Below are 24000 nucleotides of genomic sequence, written 5' to 3' on the forward strand. Positions count from 1 at the left end.
AGTCACAGCTTTATGTGCGGTAGCGAGTGTGATATCTTGCTGCTGTGCTGACTTACGCGTAGGCTTTGGTGGACTTTGAAGCGAAACCATCCGAAATATCAAGTAGCTTCTGTCAGTTTAGTTAAGTTGGTTTTACCCTTCAATCAGCGTCTTGAACTGAGCTGTTACCCGACATTTTTCGATAAGTGTTCGAATTGTATTGCGGTGAGGAACAGGAGTATTTGAAAACTTTTCAAAAAACTTGACCTTCACTAAATCAGTATACTTGTCATTTTCACGAAAGACGTGTTCGACGAGAAAAATGCGTTCCTTTATCGAAAGAACCATTCCGTTTCTCGATTTATCTAAATTGTACGAACGATTTATCTAAAACTGTATTTGTATTTTAGAGTTAAAAAAAGAACGCTAGGGTAAAAACTATGATAAAAATCACAACTCAAAAAACAGTTAAAAATGATCAGGATTTTGAAGTTTTCGTTGTAAAACCTTCTGTTGTTGGTAGACTAAATTCATGAAGGTTATTTAGTTACAGTTGGCAAAAATATTAAAAAAAATCATGTATAATGAAACATGAACCGTGTAACATTTTTTCGGCGTTAAATTAATGAAAATTTTTCATACAAACATATGTCCGAAAACATTTTGTTATCGAGCTAACGAAAAATTTCGCCAGGATTTCAGTTCCACCGGTGAAATGAGGTCATACTGATATTTTTAAGTGAAGTATGGAGTAAACTTGATAATTTCTTATGTTTTTGACCTGAAAAATCAAATACAACAGATCTCAGTATTGTATCTCCCATTATTTTCATGATATCCAACGTAAAACCAAAATAATCGGTGGGAACCATCAGGGAAACTGAAATCCAGGCCAAATTTCTTCGCTAGCTGTAACTCGATAACAAAGCGTTTTCAAAAATATTTTTTACCGACTTTTTTCGTTACCTCAAGCTTTAGAATCAGTTCCCAAATTATTTCCATTTTCTTCTGAATTACTCTGTATAAAACTAGGCGGGCATAAAATTGATAGTAAAGAAGAGTATATAAAAAGTTATGAGTATAATCTCAATTTATGTTTTTTAAATCAAAAATATTAGTAGAAAAAATATTTTTGAATTTTCTGGTGTTGTTTTCAGGGGGCTATAGAAAAGATACCGTGGAACGCTCCGAGTGGTGAGTTAAAGAACCCAAATTTCTCTAATTACAAATCAAAAATCTATTGCATAAATATATATTTTCTTCAATTTAATAGTAATATATGTATACTAATTTTGTATAATTTAAAACGGATTAGTATTGATTTTATATTCATTGACCTGTCAATGAAGCTTTGTAAAAATTTCTAAGAGAAGTTAGATATAAACATAAAATAACCTTTCTACTTATAAATGGTAAAACATACTTATGCAATCCATTATCACTTGATATTGATTACGTTATGATAATGTTAAGATGGATACATGTGTTATCCTGTATTTTGATTAATATCTTCGTACTGACTCAACATAAATTCCTCAAAAACTGCTCAAAAATTATCTTTATGTGAGGCGATGGTAGCAATTAAATTTTGAAAAAGGAGGAGTCATTTTAACCAGTCTGAATTTTTGGGTTTTTTTAGTGGTTGTAGAAAATTTAGCTTTAGTAAAATGATAATAATTAAGTTATTTAAAATTTGAAAGTTTTAAGTCAATCGGATTTAGGGGCGGGATGATATTCAACATTTCTAAACAGTTTTTGCTCCATATCTTAAAAACCCGTTAATCAAAAAAATTGAAATTTAACTAAATATATCCCAATTTGATCTGATTTTCGACCCCATCGGAAAAGGGACATTAGAGTGGCTATATTTTATTATTCCTCCCCACTCCTCGGAATTTGTTATAAAAAAACACTCTGTGGATACTACTAAAGTGTCCAGAGAATGTTAAGAAAAGTTAAGAGACCGATTCAAGACTTCAAAATAAACAAAAAAGTCTACTTGGGCTAATGGTCTATCTCTATCATTCATTTGTCCACAATTTGGTTTTTTTTTTCAATTAGAAAAAAAGCAGCGGTCAAGATCCTTTCCCTTTTAAAAAATAAATAAGTATGAAAATCTTATCTTTGATAATTTCAAAAAGCAAAAATCTTTTTAATCATTAATAGCACTGTAAATATTACTCTTATAAAGTAATAAATAAAATATGAATCTCTTCATATTTTATTTAACGATTTTTTTTGTTTTTTTTTCTAACGTGTGTTACAATCTGTTTAACTAGAGACCAATAAGCAACCCCTCCCCCATGGCCCAGTGAGATGAGGATAATATATATGATATATAAATAAGGTGTAGTTTTGTATATACTCAGGCCAAACCCACCGGGTTGATCTAGTGGTGAACGCGTCTTCGCAAATCAGCTGATTTCGAAGTCGAGAGTTCCAACGTTCAAATCCTAGTAAAGGTAAGTTATTTTTATACGGATTTGAATACTAGGTTGTGGATACCGGTGTTCTTTGGTGGTTGGGTTTCAATTAACAACACATCTCAGGAATGGTCGAACTGAGACTGTACAAGACTATATTTTAATTACATTTATACATATCATCCTTATTAATCTTTTGAAGTAATTCCTGACAGTGATTTCCGGAGGCTAAACAAGAAAAAAGGGTACTCCTGCCGACCATTCCAGAGACATTTGGTTAACTGAACCCCAACCACCAAAGTGGTACGTTATTCACCATTCAGTATTCAAATTTATATAAAAACTAATTAATTATACTAGGAATTAAACCTCAGGACTATTGACTTTGAAAATCAACTGTTAGAACAAGTGATATGTGACGAGTTTATCATTAAACTAGCCCAGCGGAATGATTTTCGATGGGATCGAAAATCAGAAATGGTCGAGCTGAGACTCATTTAATTTTTTTTGAGACTCATTTAATTTCTAAACCAACCTAGCGGGCTTTTGAACAAATGTTTTTTTTTTTAATCACAACTAGTACATTTACAATCAGTCTTAACTGTACAACCAGTCAACTCTACAACCTGTCTTTTTAAGTAAATCGTTTGATAATAAGTAAATGACAAACGGTTCTTAAAGAACTCCCATAATAAGTCAGCCGTAATAAGACATTATAAGTAATAATCTTAAAGTTATATAGTAAAGAATATATCTGCCAACAGTTCACTGCATAAAAACAAAAAAAATAACAAATAAAATCACTAAAAGTATAGTCAATAAAAATAAAAAAATAAAAATAATCAAGCGATAACTTGTCGAACAAAACAACCTGTAGTTATAAACAAACAAAGTAAATAAAGATGTAGACAAATATAATTATCACTAGATTTGTCAGTAGTAACTGCAAACTGTCATTCAGAAGCCCCTAAGTCAAACACATAGAAACTTTTCAACCTTCCGACGTCCCCACTGTTATCAAGCAGATTGATCGCTAAGTGGTTGATGTAATTTTCTAAACGTCGTTGCTATTTAATACTTTTTTTAACTTCCGGGACCACCGTTAGGTACTACTTTAGAGGATGAGATGAATGACAATTTTTTAGCGTGTAAAAATGCCATGCTTGACCGGGATTCGAACCCGGGATGAAAGACCGAGACACTATCACTCGCGTCACGGAGACCGGCATTTTAATTTAATACTTTGTTATTTAATACTTTGCTGTCTCTTAACCTCACGAACAGTCGGAAAACACCAGATATCAGTGTTTCTCACCATTCCGTGTAAACCGTGGCGCCTATGCAATTTCGTTACTTTGTTTTGGAAGCGTTGTATCTACGTTACCATTACTTGTCCCCCATAACTCCACACCGTAAGTCCAGATTTGTCGTAGCATAACTTTATCAATCTGAAGTTTTATTATTGTAGAAAGTGAGGTGTAAGTGTCTCCGCAGCAACCAATGCAGTTCTCTATACTTCGCGTTCAGTTGTTTTCTTTTCATCCTCACGTGACACTTCCAGGTCAAACGCCGATGTAGGTACAATCCTAGGTAACGCACACTCTCTCTTTATCGGATCAAGACACCATTCATGTTCACAACGGGACAGTCAGCTCTTCTCATGGCAAATGTGACGTGCTTCGATTTATCTTGATTAACTTTAATCCTCCATTTTTTCTGCCGTGCGTAGACAAGGTCTAATATGTTTGCATCTCCCGCGAGGCTAGTTCAGGGTTTTCATTAACGGCAAGGGTAGCTGTGTTTAAACAAAAAAACACCTTCATTATTCAGATTAGTTGATTTAACAGATAGCTGAGATATGAATAAATTTGTTAAAATTGGTCGCAAAAATACGTGTGAAGACATGCACAAAATTGTCACACAGTATTATTTTTTTATATACCACGTAATTTAATTAAAATGTTTCCTTTAAAGGAAATATTAGAAAGGATTAATAATTTTTACAAAGATATACATTGCTATATTCAAACCAACTATTTTCCACCAGCTAGAAAATCGATTTCTAACTCGTTTTCTCTTTGTATTTCGTAGTTAATTTGATCGAGTTAAAGTAAAAATAATAAAGTTATTAAAATCTAAAAATTCAGTGACGTATTTAAAATAGAAATCTGCCAAGAGCGAGGCCAGGAAAGTTATGCAACCCTTTGCTAGTTTTTTGTTTTATTGTAAAAATTTTATTTGTAACATTAATGTAAAAAGGTTTCTAATATTTCTTCTGAATTTTATGATAGTAAACTTTAAAATAGATCACTGAAACTGGTTCTGGCAAAACTGAGTAATATAATATTATATATATATATATATATAAATTTTTCATCAATAAAGCACTGGAATCTCAAAGTTAAATTATTACAGTTCGAGATGTAAAAGAAAAACAACAAAATTTACTACCCAGTTTAAAGTCATTAAATTAAACAAACTTTACTGCTTGATTACAAATTCAGTTTGTGAATAAAAAATAACACAGTAATAGAAAGTATAACTTTTTTGTTTGTTGTGTATTCCAGAGTGTGGAATAAGTTTTTAATCAAATCATTTTAAATTTATCGAGAAAACTGTATAATTATATCAATATTCTTTATGATAATTGATTTTAACTACTCAATCATTTTAATATTCAGTTGAAAATATTGAAAAATTATAAAAAGAAGGAAGTGAAAATAAGATAATTACTTTACTTAATTACAAGGAAGTAAATTATGTACTAAAAGAGAGAATAAAGATTAGGATGAAAAAAGTTGTAAATAAGATACTTCACTTAAAAACACGGAAGACTGAAAATTGTATTTATGGAATGGTATAGAACGAAAAACAAGGGAAATGCATTCACATTACATACAATATACATAAACTAAAGAGGCTCATTTCTAATTAATGTTTGTTGAGTTTGAGTCAAACTATTTATATTGCTTCTATTAACTACGTAAAAATACCAACGTCGTATTCATTTAGCTCAGAATATCATAATTATATTCATATAATCTTTTTTGATTATTCATCTTTTGAATAACATATGAAACTTTTGGTAATTTCTATTTTGTATTTTTTTTTTAAAAAAAGCTTTTAAAAAATTCCGATTTTACTTGAAAAAGTACATACAAATACGAGGGTTTTTTTTTTCAAGGTCCGATCGGTCACGAAATTAAAACCACAGTGAAAATAAAAAATGTTTATTTGTAACAATTACTTATATAGTTACGCTATTTTTCTACATAGTCGCCACTCCGATTTAGACATTTGTCTAAAATCGGATGGAGCCAAGTCCGGGCTAGATGATGAGTGATCAAACACTTCCCAACGATAACTCTGCAGGAGCTTCTTTGTTACAGCGCTGGCTAGGAGGATAACATTTTGGCACAGACATCGAGCTGCAGACCGGCGTAGAAACACGGCTGAAAACACAGGCGGCTCCGTTCTATGACGAGGGTATTGGAAAGTTGGTACCATGCTACGACAAATGTCTAAATCGGAGTGGCGACTATGTAGAGAAATAGCGTAACTTCGTACTTGTTACAAATAAAAAAATGTTTATTTTCACGGTGGTTCTAATTTTGTGACCGATCGGAACTTGAAAAAAAAAATAACCCTCGTATATTACAATTGTATACGTTGCAGGAATCTGATGTTTTTGTACAAACTGATGAGTATCTAAGATTACTAAGCAGAATACTTGCAAAGTCAGGAAGATATTCACGACCGTAACATGTGGAATATTCTTTATTATCAGTTACTACATCCGTGTGTCCAAAACGATCTCCACAGCAGAACAGACTTCTTTCACTGATTAGTTCTTTAGCTGTTGTAGAGTGATATTGATTATAACGGCCACTACTTTTAAATTTACTAATTAAAACTTTTCATATTTATTTATTTATTTTGTAGAGTATTTTAAAAAGATCTATACAGCAGATTTCATAGAAATAATTCAACCCGTACTGAGGAACTGAAGATATAATACATTTATATTTAAAAGACATAACATGGTGGGAAGATAGATAAAAAGGTGTTTCCAGACTATGTTTGTGGGAACGGTTTTTATTGTTCCAGAAATACATTACCGAAATTTTGGACGAACTGATTAATACAGTGTGTTCATAATGTAATACAACACTTGTGCACAAATACAAAAATTCGTAACTAACAAGTTGTTGGAAATGGTCTCCATGAATATCCAGGCACATCTAAATGGTTTCTTCTTCTTGGTGAAATCATAAATAGTAGTTTGAAGTTCCTAGAGGCTGTGGAGATTTCCACGATAAACATTACTTTTTGCGTAACCTTAAAAATAAAAATCCGGTGGTCTTAAGTCCGGAGAACAAGATGGCCATTAGCCCTTAGAAATGATTCGGTCTCCGAAAACCTCTTCCAGTAACTTTATGATCTGCTTGGCTGTATGAGTGGTTGTACGGTCTTGTTGAAACCAAGCAATTATTAATTTCGTTCTTGGTTAGCTCTCCCATACACAAGTGGTTAAATATCACCTCATTGTAAAAAAATTACGATGAAAAATAATTCAATAACAAAAAAAAAAGATGAAAAAATATCAAAAGTTTTTAATGAAATAAAATTTTATGTACTTTTCATTTTAAAAAATTGTGTAAATATAATTTAACAGGCGTACAAGGAAGTCATGTGGTGTCCGTAACTAAAATTTTACAGTTGACCGGCATACTTCTAATAACAGAGCAACATATCTCTGCCGATAACCCTCATCGAGTAATGCAGTAGCCCTAACTGCTTCCATTTCATCTAAATTTTTAGCTTTGTTTATAATTATGTACCTTACTCGCTGTGATGAGTGCTGTGATGACCCAAAATAACCAGAAATAAAAATAAAAACTTCAAAAAAAGTTAAACATCGCACTTGAACCGATAGAATACAAGAAACTGCCCGCTCTGTTAAAACTACAGAAAATGAGATATGAGATGTTTAAATAATATAAACACCTTAAAAACTATCGTTGTCCAAACAAATCAACTGATATTAATTCACTAAAAAATCACAATTAAATTAATGATACACAATTAAAATTATTTAAAGTGATACATTAATTTTGTCCAGGACGGTAAATATAAAAATTGGGTATGAGAAGAAAAACGTTGGACTGCATAGTGTGCAGCCATTTAAAATCAATTAATATTCATAACTGCATAAAAACGATACCAAAATTTGATAATACTACCGTATACGTATTTTACATAGGATTAATTTTTGCATACGAATGAATGCACAGAGCTCTTAGGTTACTATTAATCAAATAATCGATTTGATTGTACAATGTTAGTTATATTAAATCAGTTACAGGAAATAAATTTGTGACGAGTATATTACGTAATGGAACGTAAATATTGTATTATTAAAACAAGGTAATCATTAAATTTTAATAGTTTAATCAGTTTTAATACGTAAATTGGAAATTAAAAGTGCTTTAGTGTGCTTCAATAATAGTTATAATGAGTTTAAATTTCGCTTTGTGATGCATACAGATGATTGCAAATGCGTTAATTGGTATCGGCTTAGAGACCACTTTAAACCAGGATTATTATTTGAAATAAAAGAAGTGCGATATATTTTTAATTAACAATGACAAACTTAATTTTTAGTTTTACTTATTTATTAAAAAAAAAATTATAACAATAATTACTGTGTAATCTTATATATACATATATAAGATTACACAGTAATCACAGTATATACTATATGCAAAAGTTTGTATGTTTTTTTGCAAAAGCATCATGCGGGAACCAACCGTCCAATTTCTTTCAAATTTTTAGGATAAATTTGTGTTATCCAAGGGAAGGTTTTAAGCAATTGATCGAGGTCCCAGCCCCCTTGAAAGTTAAGATATTAAAGATATTCATTAAAGAAAAAAAACATTAATCCTTTTACTTCAATAGAAATATTATTTCTATTAAGTATAATAAAATAGCAGAAGTATAATAAAATAAAATGACTAATCTTTTTTTCTTTAATGAATATCTGTAAAATATGTAATATTCTCATAATCTTGTGGATTACGAACGTGTCAGGCGTCGGTGTCAGCGAGCCCTGACCAGCTAGTTTATATATATATTCATGTAATGAAAAACTAATTAAATTAAGGTGTTACTTGACTAAACGGTAAACTTTGGAATATGATTTTGAATAACAAAATATGTAAAAACATTCATAATAGGTTTATCCAAGAACGCTTAATCTTATGTTTGCTTGTCTTCTAATGTTTTTAAACAAGCTCTAAAAAAATAAAATAAAACAACTTTAATTATATTATATAACTTTACATTTGTTAATATATTTTAAATATCAGAATGATATTAAATTATATATATATTAGTAGCTGACCCGGCAATTCTTCATTATTGCTAGATTTGAGTATATATATAAAAATTAAATGAACAAAATTGAAAGTTTCGTAAAACTAAAGAACTGAACATTACAAAACTTCAAAAAAATTAACCTTTCTCTTTTACTCTATTTCTCTTTATCACAATTTTCCTATTTCTCTATTTTCCTATTTCCGTGTTCCCTATTTCCCTTTTCCCCATTTATCCCTTTTCCCTTTTTCAATTTTCACTTTTCTCATTCGCTTTTCCCCTTCCCTTTTTCTCATTCCCTTTCCCTTTTCCCCGCTCGTAAATCGGTCCAGTAGGTTTAGTCTATATTGGACACACATACGAACATTGCCTTTCATATATATACCTCGGTCGATAAATACAATCTTTCTGAGTATGAGCCAAATCGGAAGATAAATACAATTTTTCGAAATATCTCGACTCCAGCGCCATCTAGCGGGTTTATACTAACTCAGAAACCTTCGGGGCGAGCCCATAACAACTCACAAAAGTTTCATCGCAATCGCATGAATGGCATAGGAACGCATACGGGACAAATAAACATATATATATATATATATATATATATATAAACATTTGGCACGAAGTAAACAAATCAAATATTTTTTACGTTTTGAAAATTTCAAAGTAATGACCATTTTTACTTTTTAGAATGTTTCCAAAAAAAATATCTAACAGTAGCTTAAATATCTAATAATGTTAAAAATGTATATTAAATAAAATGGAAAAGGATTTTTGTTTGTTCGGGATAAACAAAAAGCTACTCGATCAATCGCTACCCAAATGTTACCCATATTTCTTGGTATAACTTAGAAGGTTTTTTGACATATTTCATCTCGAAAAAAGTATAATTTATATGTAGTAGCGGAGATTTGCCGTTCGAAGCCCAAACTTTAATAAATTATGAACTGTGAGTCTCTATCACTGGATTTGAACTAAACGGTTCAAATGAATCGAATGAAAATTATTACAAAAATAAAAAAATTACATTTACGTTAAATGATATGATATTAAATAAATTAAAAAAAAATTCTATTTAACAATAATGGGCTCCCGTGGGGGACTGCGTGTGAGACTAGAGTTCTGAGGGGATGCAAGCACTTCACACGAAGCTAGACCAATCATCATTGTAAAATAAAATGGGTGCTCTCTGCAAACAATCGTCGGATTTTCAAAATTCAAACGGTGTATTTGTTAATAGATTGAAGGCTAACTTTTGCATTCATCAGACACACACACACACACACACACACACACATATATATATATATATATATATATGTCTGTTTGTTTTGTTATCGCATCACGCGAGAACCAACCGAACGATTACTTTCAAATTTGCTGGATACATTCCTGTTATCCCAGGGAAGATTTTAAGCCATCGATCGAGGTCCTCGCTCCCTTGAAGGTTAAGATATTAAAAATATTCATTATTTTTCTACTATTTATTAATTATGTATGTACTGAATATAATATTTTTATTATTTATTCAATATTTAATATTTTATTTTTAATACTTTAGTACAATTTATTTGTTTTTAAAAAAAATATATATTCGTATATTATAATCGTTATTTTTGTTTTTATTATAAAATGTGTGATTTATATATTATTTATTTTTGTATTTTATATTATAGTATGTAATCTATAATATACAAGAACAATCTAAAATTAGATGTTTACGTGCAGAAAAATCTTTTTTAAATTAATTTAAGCCTAAAATATTTATTTATTATTTTTTTTTAATGAAATTATTTAATATATTTTTATAAATTAAATTTGTATTTAATTAATTTTTATTTATTTTTTTATTACCTTTTGAAGCCATCTTAACTAACTATTTGATATAATTTTAACTATTATGTAAGGATATAAGTATATTTTTCATAGTATTTTCTGTTGTGTACTTTGTGAATAGCTTGAATTCAAATTATGTTAATACGGGAACCTGCTGATAAGAATTATGTCTTAGCGAGGCCCCATATTGTTCAATTATATGAAAATATATAAATAAATTATTATTATTAAAATTTAAGTACTCAGTTTTAATAAAACTACATTTTTTGATTTTTGTATTTTTTTTAATAATAAAATAAAAATTTAACGTTTGAAATATTATAAAAAACAAATAACCATTTAAATTTTATTTTATCAAGTGTTAGGGTTGCAGTTTTTTTTTTTTAATGAATGAAATGAAGCCATTTTATTATTCATCAAACAGTATCTCTGTCTCACTTCTTTTCCTTGTCAGTGGTATTGCAATGTAAGATATCGGTGAGTACACTTGTCTGGATTCTGTAATGTTCGCATCGCACATGTTTAGCTTCATTTCCTATATCATCCGTATTATAATACATATATATTTATAAATAGTATATAAATATATCGTTATATCATTGAAAAATAAATCAATATAACGAATTTATTTAATTTATTATTATAATCAGTTTAACTTATAAATTAATAAAAAATAATAACTAGTAATTGAAGAGATTAAAGGAAGTTATAGAAAAATAGAATTATCTTTTTGACAAATTTTTTCCATTAATTCAAGAAATTCATTATGTATGTATAATGAGTACTTATGAATTAAAATAAAATTCTAAGATCAAGTTTTATGTAAATAATAATTTGATTTTTTTTAGAAGTATTTAATAAATGAAAAAAAGATAACTCAATATTTTGTCAAAAAAATAAATCTATTTTTGTGTAACTTCGTTTTTTTCTTTTCAGTCACCAGTCAAAATTCATGAATGCCATATTTTTAATGTTTGTAATTAAAATGTTACTTAAAAAAAAAAAATCGATTTTATCCACTTATTCGATGTTATTACTACTTATCTTAATTGATTTCTTTTTATTCCCCCTGAAAGTGTTTACCAATGGATTTTTTTTTTATATTTGCAGCAAGTACTAAAGAAGTTAGTTTTATATATTAAATAATATTTATATATTTACATCTTATTTATTTACATAAATTTTTTATGATAATTATAAACCTAGGAAAACAAATATACCTGATATTAACAAAGTATGCCAACCCTTAAATAAATTTTCATTTATTAAACATAGAATGGTATAAAATATTATTTAGCAAATCCTCCTACCTCCAAACGATTAATTTTTTTGGTATGAGGCTATCACTACTCAATCCCTTCTACCCCGAAAGGAAGGCAACCCAAACATTTTAAATGAAAAAGTTAAGGTTATGACGTATTATTTTAAAGTTAAGGTTATTGGTATTTGATCATTTATAAACCAAACTTTTGACTCAATAAATGTTTACCTACGATAATTCTAACCAAACGGTAATCATTTAAAATTTTTATATTTAGTTTCAAAAGTGACTTCTTAAATAACTGCTCAATAGTGAAATAATAAACCCCCCTCAAAAAAAAAAAACTTTAGTGAATGCTTTTAAAACAAAACGATTTATTTTTCGAAATGAGACTACTATTTCGGGAGTACTACAGAAAATTTTTAAAATAGCTGTAAAAAATATTAAATAACCACCATTTTGGTTAAGTTGTTCTTTTTTTTAAGGCGAGGTCAAAAACTAGCATTTTTTAATCAATATAATGAGATGTCACAACCTCATCCTTTCCATTTAAAACTTCAGGGATGGTGGAATGTGGAATCTTGTATAAGGAAAAAGATTCTTCGAGGAAGGAGCGTTAGTTACATTCCATTTTTCTACGTTTAATTGATAAAAGATGTGTAATAGTTTCCATTATTAATTTACACGAGGTAATTAGAACTCCATGATTTTTACTCCACAATATTATGTGGAGTAAAAATCATCTTGTTTGCGTTTTACAAAATTTTTAAAGGTAAATTTCTATTGTTTTAATGAATTCTAAAGGAAATTAGAATAAAATGAGTTTTAATCGTGTAGGAAATTTCATAATGATATAGTGTTTCGTTAAGCGATCTGTATTAGTTTCTGAGTTATTAATTAAATAAATAATATGGCTGCAAATTGAAATTTTAAAAAGATAAAATGAATTTCTATATTTTACATAGATCTCTATTTATATAAATGTGTAAAAGGTTTACACATGAACGTTATTCTGTAATTTATTATTGAGTTATGAATTCTGTAAATAAACCAGAAACAAGCGAATGGACGAAAAAACCTAATCGATCTCAATGGCAATGTGGTAGGATTTGAATTTCTAAAAGTTTCTCTCCCGTAATTGAATCTCGGACAGACTTTTTATTTTTATTATCTTAAACTATAACAGCACTATATCGTCTTATTCAAATTGCGAGCATGCGTGCTGAATTTATTACCTAAAAAAATACAAAAAAAAAAAAAATAAGCATTTACGGGTATATTTTTATAATGAATTACTTTTAATTTTTTTTTGTTTTTCTGGGTGAAAAACGTTTTCACTTTTTCATCGCCCGGACACGATATATTTATTGTAGATAGATAGATGTTAGAAATTTACAATTAAAAACTAAAAAATAAGAATATAAAAACACATCTTAAAACGAAAGATAACTTATGCTAAAAGCGAAATGAAACCACAGTGGATAAAACATAAAAAAGTAACTTAAAAGAATGAAAATTACAATCTGACATACGCCAAACGGTATACATAGTCGACAAGAACAGTATAAATAATAAAATTCTTGAATCAGGATGCACGGCCTTTATAAATCGCAAGAAAACCGATAACATCATTGAAAACATTACCCTCTTTAGAAAATAGTCAAGATCGTTCGATGCGAAGCGACCGGTGAAAGGAGGCCGGAAATAAGGCTCCTTTGCCACATCAACAGAGCGCTCATCGCCAGAAATTCCAAAATGGCTTGGGATCCAGCAAAAGTTCATTGTTGTATTACGGTGATTTATTTTCGAAACAATATACTGAATCTCACAGACTACAGGCTGTCTGGAGTACACGTCATTAATCGCCTGTAAGGTACTCGTGGAATCACAGCAATCAAGTCATGTCAAAATGTTGGGTTAATTATATGTAAGGCCTTATTAATGGCATGCAGCTCCGCAACGAAAATACTGTGATGCTGGGAAGGCCAAACATGTATTCTGTTTGCAACCTAAAAACCACAAACAATAGAATTAAGATTTCTGGAGCCGTCCACATAAACTATAGCATCAGGATTTATCACTATTTATAATATTATAAAATTCCGTTTTGTAAGATAACCGGTTTTTACATGGCATTCTATAATCCAGTTTTGGATAATCTTTCTTTATATATATATATATATATATATATATATATATATATATATATATACCTATAAGTAGGTAGAATAATAATAAAAAATATAATAATAGATAAATTTATAAAAAGTATCAAAACCGAGTCCAAAAACTAACTCATTTATAATTTATTTATTAATTAACAAATAATAATTTTTCATTTTTTCATTAAATTTCAACTTTTAGAAGTGGGCACAAATTAAAAATAACTATCAACTTACCAACCCTTAATCTTGTACCAAATTATAAAATGTTAAAATCAGTTTAGATGTTTAAAAATGTTTGATTTTATATTCCATTTAACGAAGTTGATTTTTTATAAAAATTATTTTATTTTTTAATTTTATTTATATTTAAAATATGGATTAAGCTTACAAAAGACTGCTTCCCATATGAAAAAAAAGCAAATTCGTAAGCGACTTGAAATGCGTGAAATCTATCTGTTGATAAAAATAAGTAAAATAATACAAAATCATATGTCGCTTGATCTTAATATTTATTACAAAAAAATAATATTTTTTAAAGATATGTCCTAATTAAATTATTTTAATTGATAAACCGTTCAGAGCAAACAGAAAAATAAATAAAAAAATTCAGGGAAACAAACGTTTTTCAATACAGTTTAGAAGTAGGATCAGGGGAAAAAATAAATATTACCCTCCGTATATAAGGTAAAAAAAAAAAAAACTATAAAATTACCATGGCTACTTTTAGGAAAATAGGTTCTGGTCCTTGGAGATGAAAAAAATAAAACTAAACTCGTAGAAAGGGTGTGATTAAATAAATTTATTTTTAAATACAAGAAATGAAATACGTAATGCGAAATTTTAACTAGAATAAAGGAGCATTTGAATTATTATAAAAATAAAACGACAAGAGAAACCGTCTGTAGCCCAGGACTGCATAAAAAAGTTAACACTGAATTAATTTATTAGAAAAGATGATTTTAAAAACATTATATGTAATAAACAAAAATCAGACATTTGGGAGGATTACTTTGTCAATAGTGAAACAGAAACTTCAGTTGTTGAGCAACGAAAGGAAACCAATATACAATTTTCTGTTTAAATATTAGGGGATTTTTCCGATTTTTCGTTCAGTAATTTCGATTTTTTGAATTTAGAACCGTGGGAGTATTTGATATTTTAGCTTTAAGATAACACATAATTTATTAGATTCCGAGCAGTAGAAACCTTTTTATTATTTTTTTTCTTGGCCGTTGTAGTGTCTGTGATCTCTTTATTCATACTTCCAAATTTTCTGAAAAATTTTCTAAATTTTTCTATGTTCCAAGGATAACTGGTATGGTTATAATAAAGCCGATGAAAATAACTGTACGTACACCGACAGATATTCATTACCTAAAGCAGTAATGACAACTATTAAGCCTATATATACGGTATACAGACTTAACACGTTCAGAACTACTGAAACGCTGCTTACATGGCAAACTCAACTCAAAACCCGAATGAAAGCTTTAACAGATGACAAAGGGTACAAAAAACTATATTTTTAGGGCTCAAAATCCTTCGACTTCGGTGATGCTGCTATTTGTTTTAATGATGGTTCAATTTTAAAGCTATTGTTTTACAAAGAGTACAAATTAAGCTCGGAAGATTTATGATAGAAAATTTTAAAGACATAGACCGAAAAAGGATTGAAAAATCTGAAAAAAAATGCAACAGATACGTACAAAAAGAGGAGAGTTGTAAAGAGTTTACCAAAAAGAAAAAGGCAAGATAGAAAAACGTGACTGTTGCTTTGGAGGATTTTAGAATCTAGTAAATATAGTCAGTTATTTTTACACGGATTTGAATACTACATCGTGGATACCGGTGTTCTTTGGTGGTTGGGTTTTCAAGTAACCACACATCTCAGGAATGGTCGAACTGAGACTGTACAAGAATACACTTCATTTACACTCATTCATATCATCCTCTGAAGTATTATCTGAACGGTAATTACCGGTGGGTAAACAGGATAAAGAAAGAGCCTAGTAAATAAAATTTTCAGTAAATGTTATTTTAAACTTTTTTTTAACTTTAAGTACACTTTTCTCAAGAATGGGGGAAGCACAATTAACTTGAAAATTGTTGAGCATGCGCACCACCATTATATTTAACTGATAAAATATTGTTATCAACATAAGCAGAAAAGTGATGTAATAAAACAATTAAATGCTCGCTGTTTTTATGAAAATATTAATACATAACAATTATTTTATTTTTTTATAAATTTTATTCAACCAACTTATACACTAGTTAAATTATAACATTAGTAAAATTTTATATAAATTTCAAGTTCATAACACTATTAGTTTTTAAAATGTTGGTTCCTAATTTAAATTAAATCTGTCATTTAATTAACACTGAAACGCTAAAACGGGAAAAACCCCTTTATTTAAAATAAAACCTTTCCAGAAAATTTTCATATATAAGAACATTAAACTGCTGTACCTTTTCATAAAATCTTGCTTGCGGGCGAGGATTAGTTTAATCTTGCAGTCTTTATCTTTCTTGAGATACATTTTATAGACCTAATCTACAAAGAGGCTTGTACTGATCGTAATGAGCGCGGCTAAGAATTGGCAACATCCGAATAGGAAGTTAAAAAATTGAGATGTTTTTAAAGTAAAAATTTACGCTTTCTACGGGATTGCTTAAAATGACAAACGTTTTTGTATTTTTTATTCTTATTTTTACTAGTATTTTCAAATTACGGTGCATTTCTTTTATAGCGTTTCTTAACTGCTTTTACCTGTCATTGTTTATTATTATTATTATTATTATTATTATTATCACTAAGTGTTTTTAAAATTTATTTTTCGTTTAGACAGACATACATACGCGCACGTATATATATGTATACTATTATGTATATGTCTTCCCCATACGGAAAGACACCCGCCTTGTGACGATCTCGGTCACAACACCAACCCCTCCATTCATAGCTCCGATGGGTTTTACCGCAGGTCATCCTTTGGACCCTCAAACTTGAAAACATATCACAGTCATCATTTTAGTCTCTTTCGGGATGCCACCGATGCAAATGCCTCAACAGACATTTCCATCGACGGGAACAAAACCCTGTACTGTTGCCTTCGTATCAAGCCTTACCTAATTACATGCTCCTACACGAAATTTCTCTGTAAAACTACATTAACCGAACACGCGAAAAAGCGAACTCTGCGCCTAATCTAACCGAAGAAATCACATTTTACATAAATTCAAATAAGCAATATTCTCAACTAATTGGACGAATCGAAATTATAAACTTGTGCTTTTTTTTGGAGATCATAAATCTTTATCCCCCTCACTGGAGCCAAACCTGAAACCAAGCATGAACACAGCTTCAGGGAGTGCCATCGCCTCAAACTGCCTAGTCGAGAACTGATGTCCTTCCAGACAGCTGGGACTCTGTCTTTAATTAATCTCTATGCCTCTAATGAAGGAAGAATAAACTTGAGCTTGTAAAACCTAATTAAACACCCTAAAACACATCGCATAAAACATGTTTTCACAATATCGCAAATTTTGATCTAAACAAAATTGTGTACATCAAATACAAAATACAAAATTCAGATATAAAATATAAAACACAAAGTAACTAACCTCTGATACGACTGCCTCTAGAATAAGGCCGACAAAACCTCATACCGATTCGCAGACCAGCACAGATTCTCCAACAAAATATATCAACATAACAATAATAAACAAAAACTCATAAATTCACACGCAATCTAGCTAACCTGGGCACGATTGCCAGGGCGCCTATCTTGGCAGATAGACACCCAAACGGTACGCGGGACCCACTCGGGTCACAATCTACTGTTATTCCTAAATTCCCTCAGCCACCCTTTCAAAAACCAAATATTTTATATACTTCTCAACAATCCTCCATTCAGCCTGATTTTTCCAGTTTTCCTTTAAATCTAAGCTCGATATTATATCGTCAAGCGGAAAGTCATCTAAGCATATGACTTCTACATATATACAATACATGAAAGGAATAGTCGATCATCTCACACTGCAAACGTAAACCCGAGTCAACCAGGCTGAATCGAACCGATCTGTTTTTAAAGGTATTATGCCCTGAAAGAAATTGAGTTAAGTACTTCTTTGAACCTATCCATAAGGCGCCCGCAAGCATCTAACGTCTGGGGAAAGGCCGTGCGTATAACCCCAATCTGCAATTGAAATGGGGCTAAGTTAAGAATTTAAAAAAAATTTTTTGTAAACGATTTTTTTCAGTTTATACAATTTTCCAACTTATTTAATGTTTAGAGTGCATTTTTGTATATAATTTCGGATAAAACTAATTTATACAGAAAAGGAATGAGAAGCGAAAAGGTTTACATATATATATTTTTTCTTTTTAACCTCCGGATCCACCGTTAGACATTCCTCAGAGGATGAGTTGAATGATTTGTAGCGTGTGTAAGAATGCCACGCCTGACCGGGATTCGAACCCGGCACCTCCGGATGAAAGGCCGAGATGCTATCATTCGCGCCCGGAGACCGGCATATTTTTTTTCCTTTATAACCTCACAAGCTAACACCCATATAAGAAAGATTATACTCTGATAATAACGTGAAAGAATAAACATCGTCATAAAAAAATACATTACGTACACCAAACTTAAATAATGGATATCACGTTATATCCTTATTCGTTGTACGAAGTGTGGAATATTGAGCGTGAGAGTAAGATAATATGAATAAAAGATTATAAGATACTGATAAACAACAACGATTCAGCCTCCACATTTTGTGAGAAGCTATCTATAGCAAGTTGTTATAGGAACTCTAAATAAAGTTAGAACTATCCTTATCTTTACGGGATTAGTATTATAAAATTTCACTGTCTAGCCTACGTAGCCTAAACGTTCCTGAAATACTCATCCCATTCATTCTGGACAGATGAAAAACCCTGATTTTACTTACTCTGGTTAATAAGTAAGTAATTCTTAAATAATCCTAATTATTTATACAAATATAATTATAAAGTTTCCACCTTAATAATAACAGCAACATAAGAAAATATAGAAAGTATTTTGAGAAAAAATAATTTATATAAACTTTTTTTTAGGTCCAGAAGGAAAATAAAAAGATAGTTTTACTTTCAGATTTTATGACGTATTCATGGTCAAGTTTAAAAAAAAAATTAAACAAGAGCATCACCGAGTGGAATATAATTTAATGACCTATATATACGTATATATATATATATATATATATATATAGGTCATTACTAATTGGTTGGTTAATGAATAATAGTTTATAATTTAATCTTTCTGATATTCAAAGAATTTTCGCGGGAAAATTTAAAGGAATTAATTTTAAAAAGGGTTAAAAATAATTTTTATTCCGTAGCCTTATCTCACGCTCCTTATTAGACTATATTTTTTACGTCGTTTCTGTATATTCCTTTGCGTATGAATTCCTTTTTCTATATATATATTTTTTTTTTCAGGAAGAAAGTACTTGCAATTACATTTTTTTGCAAACTAGTTTGTTTTATACAAATTTTTGTACTTCTAATCGCATATAAAAATTAAAAAAAAAAAAAATAATAAAAGAAACAGACATAAAATAATAATAATAAAACAGACTAAAAAAGGGCATTTAATTTAAAAAATTAAAATAAATGTTGTTTCCATTGTTTTATAAATCTAGAATTCTTTGAGGCTGACGAAAAATTAAGTGATAGAAAAAAATTTATTTTATAAAATTCCTCTTTTGTACTTCATTATTTGACGTTTTAATTTAATCTAAATATATGCAGGAAAAGCTTAAAAAAAGAGCTTAAAATTCAATTATAAATAGATTTAACTTAAAAAGAGAAGTATTTTATAGATTATTTAATAAATAAAGATTGAAATTTATAAACCGGAGACCTGAGGATATTAGAATAGTTATTGTGATCAGATTAAAAAATTGCGACAGAAAAGAAAGAAAATAGCATCAAAGCAGTCAAACGGCTGATGAATCCATAAATAAATTAATAGAATATTTTATTCACTTCAGTATATACGATACATACATACCGCAGATAACGTTAAAAATGGTTAGCGTGATACTCCAAAGATTAAAAAAATGCAATTTAGCATTACCTGGAAAAAGGAATAGAAATATGGTAGAACATTTATCTAGAACAGCTTTATAAAATGAAAAATTGACAATAGTAATAATAATAGTAGATAGATGGAAAGGAAAGGCGAAGAACATAAAAAAATCATTATATATGAAAATTAAGTTATAACTTTGAAATCAAGGAAGGTTACGCTAAAATTAATTTACAAAACTACTTAAAATTTAAAAAATATCTAATCATTTCGATTATTACACAATTATCATCAGTATAAATTGAGAAAAAATATTCATAAGAAAATATAAAAAAAAAAAAAATAATCTTAATAAAATATTAATAGAAAAATAAACAGTATGAACAAAAAACCAAGCATTATAGCAATGTTTTTAGAAGATTAAAATACATAAAAAACTGTTTTTATTTTAGGCAAACCCGATATTAAATTTAGTTTAAAATATTTAAACTACTAAAACGTCAGATTCAGATTGCATACGGCTCTATACTCGCCTCTTAACATAAGTTTTTGATAAAAATTATCTTAAGGTAGATAGAATGAACTTTAAGCAAAAGATATTCCACGCCCATGAAAAAGAAATTAAGGCAGGGAATAATCTTCTTTTGTTGTTATGATTGAAAACTTTCACAAAAAAATGTAATAAATTAAAAATTCAATTAAGCTATAAAATACTGATCTATCGTTGTTCAAAAATAGTTTCTGCATCATTATTTTGTAAATTTTTATTATGTACACGTAAAGAAAAACAGCGTTTCAGTAAACTAATCTTGTGATTAGTTTCTAGGAAATTGTGGGCTGCAGAAATTAGAATTCGTCATATTTTCTTTATTTAAGTTACGATGTTTCTTTATTTTACAAAATTAGAGAACCAAAGTGTTATGGGTTCAATAAATAAGAAATTAATAGTGGTATAAAAAACTAAAGATTAATTGTTTAGCTTTCGCTGATGATATAGCATTATTAGCTAAAAACTGGAAAGAACCTGAACAAAGAATTAGAAAAACAGCTGCTAAAATAGATCGCGTTTGCTAAATAGATTGCTAAAAGATCGTGTTTGAGAAAACGAAAATTCTGATAAACGATAAAACTGCCTCCTTAGTATAAATAAAAAAAAAGAAAAAAATAGAGAAAGTGGATAATTTCAAATATTTCAGAGAATGGATCGGTTGGAATTCTTTATATAAAAAAGTGTTAACAATTAGAACTGATAAAATGGAATTAACTTTCCACTTAAAGAAAAACACATATAACAAGCAGCTTTATCATGGAACTCATAATTTCGACACTCTAAAACTGTCATAAAGCCAGAGGCAATCTATGCGGCAGAAACCCTGAGACTGGGAAAAAAATCTAGAAAAAAGAGAAAGGAATAAATAAGAAAAAATGTAGGTCCTAATTTCAAAATAATCAGAAAAAATTAATTTCAAATAAAATATTTTATAATGAAATTGAAAACCTGTCAGAAACGATAAGACGAATTACATTTTACTTCCTTTTATTTAGAATAAATGACTAAACAAATTTTTTATTTCTTCCAAGTGAAAAAACTAAAGACAACTGGTTCACACGTCCAAGAAGACTTAAAAGAACTGAAGAAATTAAAAGTGAAAGAGAAATTTTAAAGAGAATATTAAAAGATGAAAATAAAATGTTCCAAGACGCCAAACGCCAAAACGCATGATCAACAGAGCTGAACTTTCTGAAGAACGAAGGAAAGATATATCAGAAACAATGAAGAGGAAAATAAATAATCATCTAACATGTTCCAAGGTGAACTGTTCGGAGAGATAAAAACATTTAAAAAATGTACATAAATTTCACACACACACACACACACACACACACACACACACACACACACACACACACACACACACACACACACACACACACACACACACACACACACATATATATATATATATATATATATATATATACACACACACACACACACACACACACACACATACACAGACACACACACACACACACACACACACACACTATATATATATATATATATATATATATATATATATATATATATATATAGAGAGAGAGAGAGAGAGAGAGAGAGAGAGAGAGAGAGAGAGATGTGTGTGTGTGTGTGTGTGTGCATGTGAATTGTGTGTAAGGTTTTTTAATGTTTTATTTTATTATTTTTTAATTGAATCAATAACTATTGGTTCGTTAAGTTTAGTAAAAAGCACTGCAAGAGGTCGTTCTATTTACACATTTTCAAAACATAGAAAACATTAATACGTGATATATGCGCACAAACTAACTTCACCTACCTACTAATTACGTTAAAAATCGATTTTTTATGCAGAATTTTAATGTAGAGTATTAATTTATTAAGAGATTAAGGGACTCACTTATTTTTCAATTTTATAAATTTGAATTAAAACCGAATTTATTATTTAGTTATATATATCCAACAAATTATATTTTCACAACTTACTGAAAATATGTTTTCACAACTTACTGAAAATATGTTTTCACAACTGTACTAATAAAAATAAAAATACAAACCCGGGTTTTTTAGTTTCTGAATTTTTGTTAACTTCTATTTCAAACAATGAAAACTTTTTTCATAAACCGTTTTTTTATATGTTTACTTTTATAAACGTATTATTTAGAGATGGGTTGATTTTTAAATTGTTTACGAATTTTAGGAAAGTTTAGCAATATTTTTCCCATTTTTGTTTACAATAATAGTAATTCATAAGTTCCATTCATTGAAAAAAATTACCTTATATTGTGGCTGAATCAAAGATCAAACTAGTTGAAAGGAATTAATTTTTTTTAATATTCTAACATTGTGTCTATATCTGAAAACCTGTTATAGTAGCTGTTCCAACCGTTGGAAATTCGTTATTGTGTACACTTAAAAAGTGACTAATTTTTATTTTCCTAACTGTATAATTATATTGTATGCTGTATAAGGGAAACTTTGCTAATCGAATCAAATTTTTGATGAAGGAATTTTGAAATTTTCTGAAAACTGGATAAAATTAAAGATAAAGCTGTTATATCATAAAATTCTACTTAGTTTAAAAGATTTAATCCTATGGACACACAAAAAGAGTTAGCTTCCCCTTTAAAGGATTCTTTCCTTTCGTTTTCGACAGTAAAAAAAGTGGGCTGCTAAACTTCAATGTACACCCATTCAAGATAATGAACTCTCGGGACGCTCAAAAACCGGTACGACCGACAAAATCCACATTTCCGTATTAAAAAAAAGTGCACTTTCACTACTGCAATGAGCCTACACAAACGTTTCTAATTGTTGTTGCAGAAATCAATGACACGCTTAGAAGTATTTCCACATCCGCCGTATTTAGCTCCCAACGATTACTTCCTTTGCCCAAATCTGAATGGATGGTTCGCTGAAGAACAGTTACTTCAAATGATGAGTTAACAGTTGACTTGAGAAGGAAAATGAGCCAAAGAAAGCGAAAACTGTTCCATCTGCAGGAAAAGTTATATATATGTTTTATTTTTTGAATCTCATGGTATGGTGTAAGTCTATCTTTGGTAATATTACTATGCACTACTGAACCGATTGAAGGGTGCTCTTCAGGCTATACGCTCACATCTAACAAAAAATAAGCTGCTCTTTGACCACGATAATGCGTCTGCACACACATATCAGATTGTTACTGTATAACTCTATGACCTACGCTTAAAAGTGCTTATATATGTTCCATGTTCACTAGCTTTGCCTCCCAGCTACTATTAGTTCCTCTTTCTGAAACTGAATTGACTTGCTGGACAAAGATTCACTTAATGGTTAAGGTAGAAGCCGAGACAAGTGATTATTTTGCAGAATTGGACAT

At 29.4% G+C, this 24000-nt stretch overlaps 1 protein-coding gene across 3 annotated transcripts in view; it reads left to right on the forward strand.

Moving 5' to 3' along the window:
• Nucleotides 1-1134: 1134 nt before the first annotated feature.
• Nucleotides 1135-24000, forward strand: part of LOC142331129 (potassium voltage-gated channel protein eag-like) — a 754244-nt gene continuing 731378 nt past the window's right edge. For all 3 annotated transcript variants that reach the window (XM_075376818.1, XM_075376819.1, XM_075376820.1), the window contains exon 1: nt 1135-1173. The gene's annotated coding sequence lies outside the window, so the exon portion shown is untranslated. The remainder of the gene's footprint in view (nt 1174-24000) is intronic.

Source organism: Lycorma delicatula, chromosome 10, assembly GCF_047948215.1.
Source record: "Lycorma delicatula isolate Av1 chromosome 10, ASM4794821v1, whole genome shotgun sequence".
Classification (NCBI taxonomy): Eukaryota; Metazoa; Arthropoda; class Insecta; order Hemiptera; family Fulgoridae; genus Lycorma; species Lycorma delicatula.